Genomic DNA, 20,380 nt, shown 5'->3' with positions numbered 1-20,380 from the left:
TCATGCCAACCTTCATCCACCTATTCCACCCACTCTCACACCCTAAAAATAGCGGAAATTTCTCTTGGCCTCCTCTTTTATGCCTCTTGTAGTTTCCCTGTTTTTCTCCTGTAGTTTCCCTGTGTCCTATAGTTTTTGTTGTAGCCATTCTTTTGAAGGTTGAGTGTGGGAAAAGCCTCCAGAATGCCACCTAAGACCTCCTAGGACCCATTCAAACCATTGGCCATACTCTCAAGCTCCAAAACCACTCTTTAACACCACCTGTTCACTGCTACACTCACACACAATAAATTAGATGCTTGTCAAATTCACATAAAAATACAAAAAAATCCAAAAATATGTTTTATGCTCATTTACTTCTAGAAAATGGCATGGTTAGATGTTTTTTGCTTTCATGAGTAGGTAATGGCATTGCTTTCATGGTTTTCATAGTGTTTTTGGAAAAAGTAGAATTAGCTTTTTAATTAGGGTTTACTAGGTCCTGCCTTACATTCAAGTCTTTTTTCATTTTTGTGATTAGAATAGCCTCTGTAGATTAATCTTTCTTTCTCTGATCACACATAGAGATTCTTCTGAGATCTATAGAAGTTGGCTTGAGCTCCTAGTGATCTTGCGCCGGCTGACCAAGTGACAACCTGTAGTAAGAACTAGTACTTGTGCATACAACACCAACGCTTCCAAGTTTGTTACGAACTACCGAGTTGATAAAAGTAAATTTCACAGCCCAGGAGTTGCAGCATTCTTTCTGCAATACTGGTGCTCACCACCTTTTGGCGCCGTCGCTGGGGAAGCGTCAGAGTATTCTGTGATTACTGCTTTCTTCTATTTCCTATTACAACATTCTGCTAATAGTTTATTTCGGCAAAAGTAGTCTAGCCATTTCTTTTCTTTCAAGTTCTGCATTTCTTTGCTTTCCTTTCCAATTCTACAAATTTAATTTCAGAAAAAGTAGACTAGTCATTTCCTTTCTTTCCATTCTGAATTTCCTTGGTTTCCTTTTCAATGCTTCAAATTTCCATTCAACAAGTTCATTTCAGCTAGTTGAAAATTGTTTTGTTCAATCAATTTCAGGTTCTGTAGGTACTATTAGTGTGGGGAAAAAGAAACAAAAACCAACCAAAAATATTTCCTTTCATGCCTCAGGAATAGAGATAACTCAGGAAAAGTTTTGCCCAACACCCCCACTGCTTCACACAGCCAACCTTCTCTCTTCTTCAGTGGTTGTGATCAAGAAGAACCCTTAGGTGAAAAACCTGACATATTTGAAGAACCTATAGGGGAAGAAGAAGAAGAAAACATTCCTCTGGAGCCAATGGCTAAAAACAGAAATGCTAGGGGAAATGGAGAAAGAATAGAGGGTAACTTTCCCATTTGGGAGACCAATGGGGACACCAAAATGAAAAATATAAGTCCGTCATCCCTACCTCACTTCCATGGCTTGACTACAGAAGGTCCTGACACCTTCTTGTTCAAGTTTGTTGTCATCTGTTGAACTTGTGACTATGCAAAAGATGAGCAAAAGTTGAAACTATTCCCTTCTACTCTCAAGGATGCAGGACTGCACTGGTTAATGGGATTACCTAACAATAGCAACACAACTTGGGCTCAGATGCAGCAAGCCTTTAAAAAAAAGTATCGAGACTATTGTAGGTCAAAAGATACTAAAGAAGAAATCTTCTGAATGACCATGGGAAGTGATGAGTCCCTAGAAGACTATGAAGAGAGGTTCTAGCTTAATTACAAAAGGGTCGGGTGTACACTTTACCCTGAGTCTCTGAAGTTTGCCCTGCTTAGGGGAATTCGGGAAGACCTTTTAGACACCCTCCATCTACTAGTCGGGGGAGACATCTACCAACTATCCTATGAGGACGTAAAGACTGTTTTTAGAAACCATTCTAGAGCAGCCAGAAAGAAAGGTAGGGGGGGGTCAACCCATAGCCAGTACCTCTTCTTCCAATTCATCCATTAAAGGGAAAATTGGAAGCATGCTGGAAGACTTCAAGAGTGAGATGCTACAAACTCTTGCCATGAAAATGGATACCTTACATATCAAAATAAAGAAAGAGGAAGCAAAGAGGGCTTTAGCCATTTTTTGTCCTAGATGCACTAGGAGGCATCTTAGGAATGAATGCCCATTGAACTCTATAGAGGTATGTTCAGTCTGTGAAGAGAATCATTCTAGAGATAAGTTCCCTTCCTTGCCCCGTCTTAGAGCTGTATACCAAGTGTCAGTTGGATAAATCATTCTTGCGGACAAGACCAATCTCCCTAGTATCACAGATATCTAGCGACAAGCAGAACAAGCAAATCTACCTTTCTCTAAATATTGTGATTTATAAATAAAAGCCAAAAGGTGTTTTCGACCCTACCTTAAGTCCAACGCTATTTTGTGGCAGCCACACTTCGACCGTCCGAATGAGTTTCCTTTTGATAACCTGCAATCAGAAACAAACACACATCAAATAACACCTGCATAGCTAATATAATAAATCATATTCATCATGGTGATCAAGGAATCCATGAAATAAGCCATAAAACATAGCTTATTGAGAGAAATAAACTTAATTGTATTAACTTTAAGAATAGAAGAACTTTACAACCTTTGGTGCCTTGATGTTGTACAAGCTCCTCCCAGGGTCCAAGTCGGAATCTCCTCTACTTTGACAAGCCTCACAGTCTTCCCAATGAGATCAAAAAGGGTAAGTAATCTCTCCTCTCAAGCTCAATTAGGAAGACTAAATTCCAATAGCATTTACCCTAAAAAATATTCAGCTTTCAACCTCCTCAGTAACCAGCCCAATGCCTCATTTTATAGTGCAAAGGAAGGAAGTTACAGGTCCACCTATGAAGGAATAGAGTCCTCCTTCAAAGGGATAAGCTCCTCACATCAAGGGGTTAGCTCCTTTAGGTATGGGATGCATGAACCGTAAAGGAGCGAACTTGTCACCTCAAGATTCCCTCTAGAAGCTTCCAGAAATAACCCAAAGTGAGTTTTTAAGAATATAGTTGTGCCTTTTTGACTTTTGCAGGGGTCCGCACCCATTACATAGAAATAGAGCGGTCAGGTACGCAGGAGACATGACCAATAGGTGCAGGACCACAAGTAATGCTAAGAGAAAGTGCAAAACCAGAGTTTTAGAGATTTTTAAGGGCTTCCTCTTTTTTTCAAGGCTTGACATGAAGAGCTAAGGTTTAAGACTTGCAAAGGAGGAAAGTATGAGTGGTGATAGACTCACACTGATTGGAGAATGTCATGGTGACAATATTTTGTGCAACATATTGCCCCCTAAAGTGCGAAGTCTGTAATAGATGAGGATAACATTTGTCATCTAAGAAGAGTGAAGTACTTTATCATTTCAAGGATCATCTTGTGGACAGCCTGGTCAGAACCTGTAAAAACATTCAATACAAAATATATATGTGAACATATCATCGCTGAGGTAGGCATTCCCATACTCAGATCAAAACTGAATAGAGAACTAACTAAATTGCTCTGATATAGGAATGATTTTGTAATACATCACAAGTATAGACATATGTAGACACAGTATGGGTGCAACCATCTCTTTATGAATAGTCCATTGTATAATGAATAACAAAATCCCTCGCAGCCTAGATGGTGGAAATTAGATTCAGGGTCTTGATTTCTGCTTCTTGAACTAGTACGATTCTATCCATGTGAATGAATGTGTCAAAATCGAACATGGTAGAAACCACTTGATTACCAATCAATGATGTAAACTGGTAACAAGTGTGAGAGAAACCACCAGTAATGGCAATGGCTCTCAAAGTACTCCGTACAATCCATGAAATGTGAATAGATGAGCTGATGTCGAACATGTCACAGAATCCTTTGATCAAAGGTCAATGATGCAACCTGTCGTCAAAGGCAGAATCCTGCCATTGAGGCATGTAGATTTCAGGGTACTGACGATTTCTAGATCATCTTTCTAGATAATGAGCTGAAGTCAATAGAAAGCGATCCGTCGTAGGCAGGCCCACAACACGAAATCATAGATCAAGTTTGAAGAAATATATTTGGCAAGGACTAACTCAGGGATGGTCAAGATGGATGACAGATATTTTGCAGATGAATGGTTTATTTGAACTGACCTCTTGAACACATAACGACACTGTAGATGGTTTGGTGACAATTGACCCAAAGCTAATACCCAGAAATTGGCTGAAGACTTTCAATATGGTTTGATTAACTGTTAGGCAAAGGATTTCCCAACCCAAGTGGACAAAAAGTGTCGTGTTCAAGAGTGGTTGAATGCTTTTCTAAGACACAAAGTATAACAAACAGGTTCATTTTTCTCTTTTTTCCCCCACCATTTCTGGCAAGTAGCTCTTTATTTTTGACAAGCTTGAGGAGGATAACATTTGCTTGGTTATAAGCTCATCCTTCGGATGAGTCCAACTTAGTTTAAAATTCGAACCCTAAGAAGGAGTGGTCCATTTCTGTTTTGAAATTGAACAGGTCCTTTATGGTTACATTTTAACAAGTCCAGTATAGGAGAAACTCGGTGTTTTTCAATTTTAGGGAGTCAGAAGAAAAACTTAAGAAAACTCCATGGTTGTCCTTTTTCATAAGTTTGTGTCTCCCAAGCATGAAAACGTATAAAATAATACTTGAGAGAACCGCTTGACCATTACGATAAAGGAGTACTTTTCATAATTAGTGTCTTTGATCCAAAAAAGTAAAAAAGCGATCAAGGACACATCGTTTTATAACCAATATCGAACTTGAAATGACAAAAGCCAGAAAATCTTTTCATGTTTATATGGTCAAAAAAGAGCTGTAAGTGGACCATCCTTTAATTATGTTTTAATGAGCTTAAAAAGAAAAACTCAGTAATCTTTTCATATTTTACGAGTCAGAGAAGATCTTAAAGAGGAATCTAATGTTTTTTGTTGAAAATGATCAATTTTGCCTGAAAAATCCAATATTCTGCACAAAAAACTCAAACATTACTCACACCTGTTTAAAATAAATAAAAATGCATCAAAAAGTTACCGTTTTAAAGTGAAAAATAAACAAATTAAAAATTCATTTATTCAAAAAAACTTATAAAAAGGGCTTTTGTAAATTCATTTTTACCGCTTGACTTCAGAGTGAGAAAAGAGAGATTTTGGGTAAGAAAATTCCTGTGAAGATTGCAGAAAATCCATCTGTTGGAATCAAAAACCATCACCTCCAGGTAATCCACATCACTTTAATCTTGCATTTCAACTATTTGAATTTTGTTTTTAGGCTTCCATTTTGATTTTTTAGAGAAAAAATAGTTTAAAAGACCGGTCGCGGGGGTCTGCAGGCGCAACATGTGAAACCTGCAGAGCTCGACTTTTTCCTACAAAGGAAAGAGCCAGGGGCCCGCACCTGCTGCTTGGGCAGAGTGCGGACCTATGCACTGTCCCTAACTAGTGGGTGCAGACCCCGTGAAATAGGTTTTAAAACTGCAAATTTTTCATTTCCGCCCAAAATTTTTTGAACTAAAATGTTCTAATCTGCCTTTTTTACACTGTAGGATATACACAATGCTCATTTGGTGGGAACGGGAGCATGAATATGTGGACCTTGCCGCAATTAATCATCAGCCCTCCATAGACGCATTGAGGGCATGTGGTCTATTTAAATTCTGGGCCATACCTAGCATGAAGGCCCAAGTAGAGTTTTTGCAGTGGCTGGTGGACAGATGGAATATACAGGACCAGTGTTTCATTATTGGTGGTCACCGGCTCGAAATGGAGCTAGAGGACATTTACTTCCTGACTGGTTTGCCCAAGAGAGGTGAACGATTATCTCTATTCGGGACTAGGCCAGGTGGCTAGTCTATCGATAGTCTCCGACTAGAGTTTTGTAATCACCAAACAAAGGACAAAGGGATTGATATCAAAACTATCTCCCGTCTTGAACTTAAAGTGATTGCATTTACTGTCACCAGACTCTGTAGAAGTGCATCACTGCATGTAGGTACCAGATCCCAAATGCGAATGGCAATAGACTGTTATAGAGGGACCATCTTCAACTGGTGCGAAGTTGTGTTGGCGAATGTAAAAGGCCAACTAACTAGAGCAAAGAACGGACAACTAGAAAACTTTGGATATGGTTTCCTAGTTGTGAGCTTTGGTCTAGAGAGGGTCCCAATGTTGGTCCCACAACATCTTTCCGTTGGAGCTGGACTTCCCCAAGAACCTAAGCTAATGCGCTGGGTTACAGTTATGGCCCGTCATCTTGAGGAGGGTTCAGACGTTGTTCAATTTCCGCTTGAGTATTTTCGTTGGTTGGAAAACCAACTTTTCGTTATTCAGGAGTTTCCTTATGTTGGGATGGATTATCGTGGTGATCTAGACATGACTCTTCAACCAGGAGAGCAGTGGGATGATTCAGGTAAAATCATTCTCAACATTTTCTAAGTTCTAATTTTTTTTTTTTTTTTTTAAATGTCCAAAACTGATAGTAAAAAGCTTCAAATGTAGATGTGGGTCCATAGCGACCAGCCACTCTTCGACCCTATGAGAGGAGACACCTAGTCGCAGCAGTACCGGCCCCCCGGGACGAATCTACAAAGACCCTGACCGAATTGGAAAATCATCTAGAGCATTTGACAGTAGATATTCCAGAGACTAGCATAGATGATATTCCACTTAGGTTACAACGTTATGTGATTGGAGTCTGTTACACTAAAAAATGTCACCATGACTATTTGCAGTTAGTATGGCTCCATCCACTGTCATACTATCCTCCTTGGCAAGTCTCATGCCTCTGCTCTTCATGTCAAACTTCAAGAAAGAAGAGAAAAGTCATTTAAAGTCAATTATCTCTGGTACGCAGTTTCTCTTAGCCTTACCTGTGTGTACGCAACCCAAGTTCATAATACCTGCGTACTTGTATGCTCTGTATGTAAAGGGGTGGGTGCGTACTCCTGTAAAGGTCAAAAGGCGCAAGTTTCATCTTAAAAAAGTTACTTGTGGTCATTTCTAGAGCCTTCTAGAAGCTTGTTTGACGTGTATGAAGCGCCTCCAGATGGTTCATGTATCCCTACCAAAGAGGAACTTATCCCATCAAGAGGGGAGCTATCCCATCCAAAGAGGGGCTTATCCCATTGATGGTGGACCTGAATAACTTCCTCTAGAGCACTATAAATACAGGCATTGGGCCAAAGGGAGGGGAGGTTGAAAGCTGAACATTCCTAAGGGTAGATGCTGCTGGAATTAGGACTTCCTTGTAGAAGCTTGTGAGGAGAGATTACCATCTTTGCTTGTTTCCATTGGGAGGTGGGTGAGATGATCAGAGTAAAGGAGAACTCTTGTGGACCCTGGGAGGAGCTTGCACAACACCAAGGCTCAGGTTGTAATGGTTCCTTTTGTTACCTTTTAATACAAATTAGTCCATTCTTCTCAACAATTTGTTATTTATGAGTTGTTTCATATACTCCTTGGTCTATATGTTAAATATGTTTTATTTTATGTGATATTCAAGTGCTATTTAATCGTTTTATTGTTAGTGAATGCAGGTTTCGAAGGGAAGGAGGAGCTCATCTGGATCAACGAAGCTAGACTACTACAACAGCGTTGGATTACAGGTAGGATCTAAACACTTGATTTCTCATATTATAAAAGCATATTTAGGGAAGGATTGCTCTTATTTGTCTTGTTTGTCATTAGAAATTCTTAGGCTTCTAGGAAGGTCGGTTGTGTCCGCACTAACGACTCTTTCCGTGTGACAAAATGGCGACTCCGCTGGGGAATCCATGAATGTGTTTGAGTTCTTTTTGATTTGATATTTTGGTCTGAGAAAAACCGCTTGTTTTCTGATTTTTGGCTGTCTAACTGTGTATTTGGGTGGGTTAGCTTAGAGTCAATTTAGATTTTTATTTTTCTTAGCTTTTCCAGTAGTACGCAGTCTCTGAGTTTGACACAGTGCGTACTTGTACGCACTGCGTCTTTGTGCACAGGGCGCACCCACGCTTGTGTCAACAGATAACCTGCGTACCCCTGTCAAATTTGAGAAAATCTCATTTTTCCTCTTTTTCCTCTTTAGATTTTGTTTTTACTGCCCAGATCCATTAGTTTACTGTCAGAGATCTTCACCTGAACTTGTCTCGTTAGTGTCAAGGGCTTTGGTGGAATTCATAGGGATTTTTCCTTAGGGTTTGATTTTTAACTGGTCCTGTAGTGACTTTGGCGTTAGAGGTTGTCAAACTTTGGATCTCCTTGGTTTTGTTCAGTCCTCTTAGGAGTCGGGCCTGTCATAGAAGTCACCCTTGTGAGAGACCTACCTTTGTGTCTTCTCTTTGCGAATCTCGAAAAGTTTGTTTGTTAAAACCTTGAATTTCATTCTTGAGAAAAAAGAACAAAAAGATTTCGATTTTGTTTTTTGATTAGTTTATGATTCTGCATAAACTGATCCTTAGTTGCATTTTGAATGAGTAAAACATCCGAGAATTATCCTTGTAGGCTTTTGTCCTCATTATTTTTTTCTTTTAGGTAAATTTACTTTTGATTTGCTTTTGAGTGAGTTTGATTTGATTGTCTTAGATTTGTTAAATTTCATTTGATAAATAGTTTTTACATGCTTTATTAATATAGAAAAAACACAAAAAATTCTTTTGGAAAAAGTTTGCTTTGGTAGCATTTGTAGACTTTTGGGAGAAAAAGGAAATTTCGTAGAGTAATTAGTGGTCATGAGTTATATGTTTTGAAAAGATAAAGAGAATTTTTTCTTTGATTGTCTTTACTAAGAAATTTGTTTTCTATAAAATTTGCATTTTTCAACTCTCTTAGTTAGGAGATTCATTGAAAAAGAAAAGTAGTGTAAATCATCTTAGGTGCATCTTTGTAGTGGTTGCGAGTCGAGTCTACACACCACCAGTTTCATCTCCACTACCTTTTGTCTTTAAGAAAAACCATAAAATTAACGCTTAAAGTAAAATCAACTTAGTAACTTTTATTTACTAGGGCTCTGAAACACCAATTTAGATCAGGCTAGTGTCTTGGAGTAGGAGAGTAATTAACTCTCCAAGACAACAAAACCAAACAAGTAGCTTATCTTGTGATAGAATAAATCCAATTGTTTCATTTGTACTCTGGGAAAGCTCCTTTTAAAGGAGAAGCACGAGCTCGTGTCCGAACCAGTGAGGGGATCAATCCTCCCTCGTTGGGAACGACGCCAGACATGCACGTATTACAAATGGTAAACCTCGGATTAATCATTGTCGAGGAGCCAGGGGTCACTTGTCGGTAAACCTTGGATTATTGTCAAGGAGCCAACAAGGGGATTGAGCTTGATACTCTGCCCTTGCGTGCTGTCGGAGCGTAGACTTTTCCCCTAGGTGCATTTGTTGCGGTTGGTAACCTTAGTGACCATTATCTTTAGGATTCTACTGAGGTGACGGTGGAGGGAAGATCCCACTGTACCTGGAGCAGACGTCGGCTAGACTCACTTGGATTTTCCGGGGGGTTCACTTCACTCGAGACGGTTAAAGTGGAGGAACTTGTGCCGGTCTATTCATTAAGTAGGTTGCCGGGGTAACTGTTCCACCCGCCACTTCTGTACTGAATCCGGCGATGTTGGGTTTCATCTCCAACTAGCATTTTCGGTCTGGAAGGCTACTGTTTGTGCTTGGTTTGACGCCCTAGATTCTTTAGGCGTGTGATTCAAATTTGTTTGGTTCTTTAGAGACTTTAGGTGGTTTGCTTTGAGATTTTACTTTGTTTGCGTGTGCAGTAGTTAAAAGTTTTTAACTGTGGTGGAATTACCGAGACAGTCCCGTCGACTTCGGGGCAAGTCTCCTGAGGTTGTTGCTGTGGCCGAATTGTTGAGGAAATCCCGTAGACTTCGGGGTGAACCTCCTCAAGACGTCCGGAGTCATTATGAAGGTTTAAAGGTCCTTGTAACTCCTCCTAGTGGCAGTAGAGTAGGTTCACCTGAAGAATGAGAGTCTTCGTTGGTAGTCCATCAGGATTACCAAAGTCTAGAAACAGGTTATAATCCTGAAGCAGTTGCAGTTTCCGAGCTTACTGGTAGTTTTTCATCTACTAGTGTTATAGGCGAAGAACCTGAAGTATCTGAACCTGTTACTCCAACTTCTAGTGTACCAGATTCACCGAGGGTAGAAAGAGTTATCACCGAAAATCTTCCTACTGGTTTGATAGCTATTGAAGAACTTGCTCGAGAGGAAGAATTAGGCGTATCTATCCTTGAAGGTCAACCTACTATTGATCTAAGGGAGCGTGAATCTATCTTTTACAGTCCTCCTAGAAGTACTACTTGGTACCTTTCGTTAACCAATTATTTAGACAACTCAGGGGTAGGTTTTTCTCCACCTCGTACTCCTTTCCCACTTGGAGGTATTTATACTCCTGTAAATATGTCTGGTCAGTCGTCCGTGTTCACTCAATCTCCTGAATATTTCTTGCACGGCGGTCCTTCTATTCCCGCCAGGTATCAGTCACTTTCTGGTACCTTTGCGGGGGCATCTCCTCAACCCATTGATCATGGGTTATTAGCTGGAAACAATGGTAGTAAACCGTTGGGTATAGGTGACATTTACATGATGTCAGGTTCAGTTCCCGTTTCTCAACCTCAAGGTGGCCAATTACTGCCTGGGGGGCAGCCTCAGTTAATGCCTGGGGGGCAACCTCAAGGCCAGTATGTACCCATAGTGCAATACATGCCTCAAGGTCAACCCCAGCCTCAATATGTACCCCAGGGTCAACCTCAGTATCAATATTTACCTCAAGGGTATCAACCTCAAGGGTATCAACCTCAAGGTTATCAACCTCAAGGTCAATACTGGAGTCAAGGTTATCAACCACCTCAAGGTCAGTCATATGTTCAAGGTATGGGAACTGTGCCTTTCAGTTATCAATCCTATCCTCAATCCGGTTATGGATCTCAATATCCTCAACCCGTTACGGGTCAATACCCCGGAATGATAGAGTGGGATCCATCACAAGGTCAACAGGTGTTGCAGCCAAGTATACAGTTGTTACCTCAAACTGGACAACCCGTAGTTTCTGGTTCACCCCAGCAACCACAACCTATCCAGTTAAATGTTCAAACTTCTGTAACTTCGGTAGTTACTCAGTCGCCAATTGCACCTAGTACTCCATCTCAAACGACTACTGCAACTACCGCAACATCTATCGCACTTACTTCTGGAGTATCGACAGCTTCGGTTTCTACTGTCTCTGCAACCAATCCTCAGACATCTTTACCGTTGTCCGGATCTACGATTCAAACCACGGTCCAGATGCCTGTAGGGCAGCCTGGTTTAAGTACTGTTGTAACAAGTCAACCTCAATTTACCTATCAACAGTACCAGGGATAGTACCAATTCGGTCCTGTTGTCCAACAACCGGTTTACCAGTATCAACCGTATCCTGGTTACACTTATCAACAACCTCAGCAACCGCAGTACGGTCCGGTTAATCCTGGTTTTCCAGGAGGATATAATATCCCGAATGCGATTCCTGTTCCAAGTTATCCTAGATATCCTCCTTCTAGGACTGGTCTTGTGACCCAGAGTTTTAGAGATCCTAACCGGCAATTACCGTTTATCGCAACTTTGGATTTACCCGACTTGACGTGCCTAACGAACGATCCAATTCAATATCTTTCGTTCTGGCCGCCAATGCCAAATAAGTTGCCCAGTGATATACCCATGTTCGAAGGTAAGTCTGGAGAGGATCCGTCCAATCACGTGATGACTTACCACCTTTGGTGTGCTTCAAATTCTATCTCGGATGATTTGATCCGCTTACGTCTTTTCCAGCGTACGCTCATTGGTCTCGTGGCCAAGTGGTACATTGAGTTACCACGAGCCTCTTTTTACAATTTTAGCCAGTTAGCTACCTCATTCCTAACTCATTTTCAGTTGCCGGTCAGATACAATAACGGCACGGAGCTATTAACTTCATTAAAACAGTCGACCTCCACTTATATTTCCGATCATATTCATGAATGGAGACGTCGAAGACGTTTAGTGAAAGTTTTTATCCCGGACCAAATCTTAGCTGAATGATTTGTAAAATCATTATTACTGAAGATTATTGAAGATGTAGCTAAGGCTGGAGTAGTTACTGAGGAGCAAGTCATTGCTCAAGCATAGTACCTTGACTTAGTTTACACTTAGTCGGGTACGTTGCACGAGAAGATCCCAGATCTTCCTAAGTCGAATCAAATCGCTGCTGCTCCTTCGGGGTCTCATGCTGCTGATGACATGATTGGTACAGTGAATATTAAAAGTAAGAAGAAATCCTCAAAGAATTCTTCTCCAATAATAACCTTACCAGACTCCCCGACAGGAGAGTCTTCTCCTGAAATTACCGCCGACATTCACGCTGTAGAGTCATCTACGGCTAAATCAAAAAACGGTGGTAAGAAGAAAGGCAAGAAGAAGGATAAAGCAGACAAGGCTCCAAAGGAGGAAAAAGAGAAGTCGGAATCTAACGACGAAAAGCGCAAACCTCGCTATCCTTGTTTAATTTGTGAAGAAGATCATTTCACAAGAGATTGCCCTCATCGGGCAGAGGTTGTGAAAATCGTTAAAGGTTCCCCAACTCTTACTATTTTGAAAGATCCATTTCCGAAGCAGGAAAGTAAAATGATAGGTTCTTCCTCGAGTGCCAGTGAAGAACCCATATTGATGATGTCTCATGTACGGATTGCGACTCGATCGCAAGATTATGGTAGTAAGAATCCTGTTGATGGCAAAGAAGCAGAATCTTCTCATTCTAATCCATCAACCTCAGCTCCCGGTTCTGATCCACTACAGATCGAGAAACCTAACCCAGACTTGGTAATCAAACCACCCACCAAGGGTATACTTCGAAAGTCTGCTTTCAATCCACATGCGAGAGCAGCTCATAATTATAACATTGTTGATGATTTAGCTGTTTCACCCTCAGCAATGTCGGCTTTGGAAGTGCTGCAATCATGCCCAGCACAACGAAAATTACTCTTGTCGGCTATAGGAGCTGTTGATATTCAGGACCCGAACCTGATAATCTTTGATCTAGAAAATAGTACACCACGTCTCCCTCATCAGATGGCTTTCCAGATTCTAGTGATAGTCAAAAATAGGCCTATTCATTGGACTGTAATTGATGAAGGATCTTCTACGTGTATTATGTCGATTCAGTGTTGGAGATCGCTTGGCTCCCCTTCACTGAACCAATCCCCGACGATTCTTAAGGCCTTTGATGGCCGTGGGTTCCATCCGTTTGGCATTCTACAGGATTTGCCTATAGGGGTTGAAGGAAAAATCATTAGTCTGGATGTGGAGGTGGTTGATGCCCCTATAGACTACAACCTTTTTTTGGGTCGCAGTTCGTCTTACGCTATGACAGCGGTCGTGTCATCGGTCTTCAGAGTTATAAACTTTCCACACAATGGTAAGATCGTAACGATAGACCAGTTGGCTTACTTTTCATCCGAACCAGCCTCTTCAGAGAGTATCCAGCATGTCGGTAAAATGACTATCCCTTACAAGGATGTTGGTGTAGGATTAGTTAAAGATTCCGGTTTACTGGGAACTTTTCCTTTTCCTTCGATCAATGCAGACCCTTCATTCGCGTACATTCATATGATTACTTCAGACACTATTATTTACGATGATCCTTGGATTGTCCCATCTGAATCTGAGATAGACTCATTCGGTGATGCCATGCCTTTGAGTCCATATGAAATTGCTTATGAAGCCATGCAGTCTTTTACCGACTCGCGTTCAACCCAAATCGACCAAATGAATGTGGTCCGTGAGGAATCACTTTTCACATCAACCTCAGAATGGATAACGTTTCCTGAAGTCATGTCATCTGACGAACAACTTCGCGAAATCCTAAGTGTAGACGATCTACCATGGGAAGATCTTCATCATAGATCTTCATTTTTACCTGAGGCTGATGACTTTGAAAATGATTTTTCATCAATTTTTATAGCTGAATATGTCAAGGACGCTCAGAATCCCATGAAACATCCTGATTCAGAGTTGAATTTGGGAAACATTTCCCAAATTATTGCCATTGACATCTCAGTTAAAACCGGAGTTATTGAGAACATTCATATAGGTACCTCATGTACAAATAACGAAATTCAAACATACAAGGTCCTATTTCAAGAATTCCGCGACGTGTTTGCCTGGTCCTATGAGGAAATGCCAGGAATTGATCCCTCCATTTTTTTTCATGAAATCAAGACCTACCCGGACGCTAAACCCGTTCGGCAACTTCTGCGATAGATACACCCTAGGAAAGTGGCTGCGATTAAAGCAGAAGTCGACAAGTTGTTGAAAGCAGGTTTCACTTATCCAATCCCGTTAACGGATTGGGTATCGAATATTGTTCCGGTTAACAAGAAGCAAGGAACAATAAGAATATGCATCGACTATAGGGATATAAATCGTGCTTGTCCAAAAGACAACTATCCCACACCCTATATCGATCAAATAATTGATGATTGTGCCGGCAGTGAAATATTTTCCTTTATGGACGGTTTTTTCGGTTACAAGCAAATCAATATTCTACCTGTCGATCAACCAAAAACGGCTTTCATTTGTCCTTGGGGGACATTTGCTTACTGCAAATTACCTTTTGGACTTAAGAATGCCGGAGCCACTTTCCAACGGGCAATGTCTTACGCGTTTCATGACATCAAACACATTGTGCAACCGTATCTCGATGATTTGCCTGCTCATTCTTTACATCGAGCTGATCACCTCGTCCACTTACGCGCTATTTTTATGAGGTGTCGGCATTATCGAATTCGGTTGAACCCACACAAATGTGTCTTCTGCATAGAAGTGGGACGATTGCTAGGATTTGTCGTTTCAAAAGCCGGTATCCGCATCGATGCCTCGAAGGTCGAAGCCATCATCAAGTTGCCTCCTCCTTCGAGTTTGTGCCAACTCCAAAGTTTGCAAGGGAAAGCAAACTTTTTACGTCGATTCATTCCTAACTACACCGAGGTTACAAAGGGTTTCACCCGGTTGTTGAAACAAAACGCTCAATTTTCTTGGGATGAGATAGCTCAGAAATCTTTTGATGCACTTAAGCACGCGTTGACCCATGCACCATTGCTGCATCCTCCCAACTACAACCAGGACTACTTTTTGTATCTCTCCGCCTCCCACTCCACCATTGGAATGGTCTTAGTTCAGGAAGACGAATTCGGAACGGAACATGTGATATATTATCTTAGTAGGACGTTAAATCCCACTGAGCTAAAATATTCACATGTGGAGAAATTGGCCCTGGCAGTTGTTCAGGCTGTCCAGTGTTTTCGTCACTACATTCTTCTCCGTAAAACTACAGTGATTTCGGATTGCAACCCTATGATCTATATTCTGACTAAACAATTGCTAGGGGGTAAGTACTCCAAATGGATTGTTATCCTGCAGGAGTTTGATTTGGAGTTCGAAAAGTCCAAGTCTAAGAAATCCTTAGTTTTTGCCGAGTTAATGTGTGATTTCCCGCGTGCTGACACAAAAACAGTGGAAGAGGAGCCCATTGCGGACGAATCTTTGTTTCTTATCAGCACTTTAGATCCGTGGTATGGGGATATAATTGTCTATCTCCAGAACCAATCATTTCGGCCCGAAATCTCAAAGTCAGAGCGTCGGAAAATTCGATTCCAGTCCCAACAATATAAAATCATTGGAGATACTATTTATCGTCATGGGGCAGACTTGGTTTTTTGTCGTTGCTTAACTCATGAAGAGGCAGAAAGGGTTCTGAATGAATGTCATTCTGGAGCTTGTGGCGGTCATATGTCTGGGTATGCCACAGCTCAGAAGGTGTTGCGTGCTGGCTATTTCTAGCCGTCCATGTTTAAAGATTGTATCATTGCGGTCCGAAAATGCCACAACTGTCAAGTGTTTGATCGCAAGATGCGCGCACTACCTGCTCCTCTCCACCCTATAATTGCCGTTGGTCCTTTTGCTAAATGGGGTATCGATTTTATTACATGTAACCCTCACTCGGCCGGGAGGCATGCGTATATCATCCTTGCGGTTGATTATTTTACTAAGTGGGTCGAGGCGATGCCTACATTCGAGGCAAGTGGCAAGACAGTAGCGATTTTCGTATTCAATCATATTATTGCTAGGTTTGGTGTCCCACAAGCGATAATCACTGACCATGGGCGCCATTTTCGAAACATTATGATGACAGAACTTACAAGCCAGCTTGGTTTACGCCATGATAGTTCTACCCCTTATTATCCTCAAGCAAACGGTTTGGTTGAATCCATCAACAAAGTTCTAGTTATCATGATCCGACGAATCATTGGTATTCATCAGTTGAATTGGCATAACATGTTATTTTCAGTGCTTTGGGCGTACCGAACCTCAGTAAAAACATCAACAGGGTTCACTCCTTTCCAACTAGTTTATGGTTTGGAAGCAGTGTTGCCCATTGAATGCAAAATCCCATCACTTCAAATGGCTATCGAATTACTCCCAGCTACTTCCGAAGAGGAGAAGCGTCTATTATACTTAGCTAAATTAGATGAGACTCGACATGAAGCTGCTTTAGCAATCGAGACTCACGCAAAAAGAATGAAAGCTCAGTATGATCGTAACGTGGCCCCTCGTAATTTTTCGGGAGGAGACCTAGTATTATTATATGATCAAGCTAACAATAAATTAGGTGCTGGAAAATTCGTTCCTATGTGGCATGGGCCCTACATTGTCAAGCGAAAGCTAGCAAAAGGGGCCTATGAGCTGGTAGATTTCGATGGGGACTCTTTGGGTAAGCCCAGAAATGGACTTTACCTAAAGAGGTATTATGCTTAAATGGTGGGTATGGAGATTCAGTTAGTTTAGTTAGGTTAATTTTTCTTTCTAGCTGGTATGTTTGCTTAGTTTAGACAGTGTGCTTAGCTTAGAGAGTGTGTTTTTCGTCGTTATTCTGGCTTATCTTGGTTTTACTCTTGATATTGCAGATGTCGACGCCTCTCCAAACGTACATTGGATTTGCTGATGGTGCTTGTCGTAGTACACGGAATATCTCTTCCGCAACTTGGGTTGTCTATTTGCCCTCTGACGAGTTAGTTTCTATGCATGGGGTGAGCCTCGGTCAAACAACAAACAACATTCCAGAATACAGTGCAGTGATTGAACTGTTATCTGAATCTATTTCATTTGGGATTCAGAGTTTGATAGTGAGGTTAGATTCTGAACTCATTGTATTACAGCTTAATAGAGTCTATGCCATTAGAAATCCGGTATTATTAAGATTGTTTTTGAGGGTGTGTCTCTTGGAACGTGAATTTGATTACATTGAATATCAGCATATTCCAAGCTCTTTAAATACATTAGCAGATGTAATGGCGTCTCAAATGTTAAATAGACATTTGTAACAATCATAAATGTAAATTTATAAACATTTCATCACACATGTTTAACAAAATAAGCCGGTAATAATGATATATATATAGATAGGAGTGTGTTAAAAATATACATCGTCTTCGATCATAGGTTGAAAAACACCTTATGATTGGCAAAAATGATAAGTACAAAAAACCAAAAATGTCACATGTGTCTACAAAAGTGACTGGCCAATCACTGGTGGTGCTCTCTATATGAGACCACTGCCCGCGCTACCCTACACAGGAACCTCCTGAAAGGTCCTGGGACTGCGACCACATAGCGCTGAAGTCGGATAGGAATTTCATCTATAGTCGTCTCTGGTATACCCGTCGTCAGACGCTCTAGATCCTGTTCCAGCTCGGCTAAGGTCTCTGCGGCCGCATCCTGTGGGGCCGGTGCTGGTACAACTGGTACTCTTCTCTCAAAAGCCCGGAGATTGGCCGGACGCCGTGGACCTACATCTGCATTTTGAAAATTTGTCACTGTCAGTTTTGAGACGATATATAAAAAACAAAAAAAATAGATAATTTAAAAACTTATGAAAAATGAAATACCTCTTTCGGCCCATTGTTCTCCCTGTGGAAGAACCATGTCCGTATCATTGCGAAAATCCATTCCGGAATAAGGAAAATCCTGGATCGCAAAGACCTGGCCCTCCAGCCAGTGAAAGTAACCATCAGGAAATCGAACAACTGCTGCTCCCTCATCAGGATGCCGAGCCATTACCGCAACCCATCTCGTCAACTTAGGCTCCCGAGGAGGCCCAACTGGAACTGTAAGATGCTGAGGGATTAGCATTGGAACTCTCTCTAGGGAAAAGCTCACAACTCAAGGCCCATATCCAAAGGTCTTCAGTTGTCTGTTCTTTGCCCTGGTTAGTTGGCCCTTCATATTGGCCAACACAGCATCGCACTAGTTGAAAATGGTGCCTTGGAAGCAATCTATAGCCATCCGCATTTGGGAACCAGTGGCTATGTGCAAAGCGGCAGCGCCGCAAAGTCTGGTAACTGTAAAGGCAATTACCATAAGTTCAGGTTGGGATATGTATTTGATTTCTATCCCCTTATCCTGGTTTTGATTGTTGCACCACTCTAGCCGGAGACTAGCAAGGGATTGGCCACCCGGCCTAGTCCCGAATAGAGAAAGTTGCTCGCCCCTGTTAGGCAAGCCAGTGAGAAAATATATGTCGGAGGGCTCTATCTCGAGCTGGTGCTCTCCGATGTAAAAACATTGATCCTGAATATTCCACCTTTCAACTAGCCACTCTAAGAATGGCACCTGGGCCCTCATGCTAGGTATGGCCCAGTACTTGTAAAGACCGCATGCCTTTAAAGCATCAATGGAAGGTTGATGACCTATTGTGGCCAAATCGACATCTTCGTGTTCTCTTTCACGCCAATCTAGCATGGTGGGAAATCTACACACTAAAAAACATTGATTAGAATTCATAAAATAAAAATTTGATGGTTTATTTTTGTGTTTGGGGTTTGAAAATCTGCTTTACGCGGAGTACGCACCCCGCGTTCAGAAAATAGAGCAGCGGTACGCAACTGTTCTGAAGGTGGGCTGCGTACTCCGACCTTTTACCCATATACGAAAAAGTCGGGGTGCACAAGTCACCCATGGGGTACCTGCGTCCCCCGAAAAGCGGACCCTAAAACCCAAAACCCTCTAAAAAATCCAACTAAGACTTGAAATGAAATTCTAAATGGATGAAATTGAAGAGGAGGATGTTGTGAAATACCTGAAAGAGATGGCGTTCAATTCTGACGGTCGGATTCTCCGCAAAGTCCACGGGAAGTTTCTTGTCAAAAGCCCTTTTCTCGACCTCAACAGTAAAATGGTAAAAATGACATGGTAAAAAGTCTTTTTATAGGTTTTTTGGATGAATGAATACTAAGTTTGTTTATTTTTTACCATGAAAAGATATTTTTCAATGTATTTTTTCCCATCTTAAACAGGTATGAGTAATGTGTTTTTTTTGTACAGGACAAAGGGGCTTTAGGGTAAAATCATCATTTTTCACGAACCAAGACATCAGAGTCATCTTTTAAGCCCTTTTCTGACTCCTAAAACATGAAAAGATTGTCGAGCGTTTCTTTTACACTCGTTAAAATGGAATTAAAAGACGGTCCCCTTATAGCTCTTTTCTGACCGTAAAAAACAGGAAAAGATTGCCGGGTTTTTGTCGTTTCAAACTCGATACGGAAATAAAACGACATGCCTCTGATCGCTTTTTACTTTTCAGGTCAAAGGCATTAATCATGAAAGTACTCCTTGGTCGCAAGATCAAGTGGTTCTCTCAGGTATTATTTTATACTTTTTCGGGCTTGGGAGACACAAATTTACGAAAAAGTTCACCTTGGAGTCTTCTTTAGTTTTTTCAGACTCTCTAAAATTGAAAAACGTCAAGTTTCTCCTATACTGGACTCGTTAAAATTTCACAGTAAAGGACCTGTTCGATTACAAACAGGAACGGACCACTCCTTCTTAGGTTCCGAATCTAAACTAAGTTGGACTCATTCGAAGGATGAGCTTATAATCAAGCATATGTTATCCTCCTCAAGCTTGTAAAAAATAAAGAGGTACTTGCCAGAAATGGTGGGGGAAAAGAGAGAAGAATGAACCTATTTGTCATCCTTTGTTACAGAAGAACCTTATCACCGCTCTTGAACACGACACTTTTCATTCACCTGGGTTGGGAAATCCTTTCCCTTAAAGTTGATCAAACCACTTTGAAAGTCTTCAACCGTTTCTGGGTATTAACTTTGGGTCAATCGTCACCAAGCCATCTGTCGTGTCGTTATGTGTTCAAGAAGTCTCTGCAAATAAACCATTCATATGCAAAATACTTGTCATCCATTTGACCATCCCTGAGTCAGTCCTTACAGCAACATTTCTTCAACTTGAACAATGATTTCGTGTTGTGGGCTTGCCTGCAACAGGTTGCTTTCTATAGACATCAGCACATTATCTAGAAAGATGACTTAGAAATCGTCAGTACC

The sequence above is a fragment of the Pinus tabuliformis genome, chromosome 3_2 (genome assembly GCF_031772625.1).
Source record: "Pinus tabuliformis cultivar Carrire ecotype Pingquan chromosome 3_2, CPIR1, whole genome shotgun sequence".
In the NCBI taxonomy this organism is placed as follows: Eukaryota; Viridiplantae; Streptophyta; class Pinopsida; order Pinales; family Pinaceae; genus Pinus; species Pinus tabuliformis.
The sequence above is the reverse complement of the archived record's forward strand: the minus strand, read 5'-3'. Positions refer to the sequence as shown.